This window comes from Sesamum indicum, linkage group LG14 (genome assembly GCF_000512975.1).
Source record: "Sesamum indicum cultivar Zhongzhi No. 13 linkage group LG14, S_indicum_v1.0, whole genome shotgun sequence".
Classification (NCBI taxonomy): domain Eukaryota; kingdom Viridiplantae; phylum Streptophyta; class Magnoliopsida; order Lamiales; family Pedaliaceae; genus Sesamum; species Sesamum indicum.
The window spans coordinates 633,884-634,815 of NC_026158.1; positions in this window are offsets into that span (position 1 = coordinate 633,884).

Below are 932 nucleotides of genomic sequence, written 5' to 3' on the forward strand. Positions count from 1 at the left end.
TTTCCAATAGTTTTAGGCACGGGTATATTTTTGTTTGGAACAGTCTTCTGTACGGTTTTAGGAACGGTCAGTTTTATTTAGGAGCACGTATATAAAATTATTTTAATATTGGTATTAGGAATAGTCTGTCTTAGTTTGGAACACATACTTAAAACTGAAGTAGCAATGGTATTAAGAATGGTCAACCACTATATAGGAACACTTGTTTGAAATGGTTATAGCAATGGTATTTGGAATAGTCAATGCAGGTAGGAACACGTGTTTAGAACTGTTTTAGTAATGGTATTTGGAATGGTCATTTACTTAGATTTGTAATATTTTCTTACTATTACTAAAGTCATTTCAATTTTTTTAATTTATTTATATTTTATAATTTATTCATATATTTAATAAAAAATTTAATAAATAAATCTGTAGGATCAGTAAAGAATGACAATGTATCGTCATCCTTTATTGGTATCAGTGTTTCCTTAATTCGCCCTAGGTATTGGCACGAATGTTTTGCAGAAACATTCAACGAAAATCGGGAGCTATCAACACCAATTTTTTTGTAGATTTTTGATAAAAATTGATCATAACTGGATGAACGGGGGATCCTCATTGCTGCAATGGGCGTCTGATCATATGTAACAGACCATCCATCGCTCGATAATTCACCACCAAAATACAGAAAAATCTCAATGCGAGAAGATGAAGAAGCCATTTTGTTGCAAGTTTCTACGTAAAAATGAGGAACAAGATATTAATATGATGTAAGAAAAATCTCAAAGGCTGGTATGTAGATGACGGAAACAAGGATGTACGCATATATATAGGCGAGTAGTGCTGCGTTTATTCGGGTAGGTCGCAAAGGCTGGTACATACCTGCCTGATTGAAAGGCTGGTACGTACCTGCCTGATTGAAAGGCTGGCACGTACCAGCCTTATTCAAA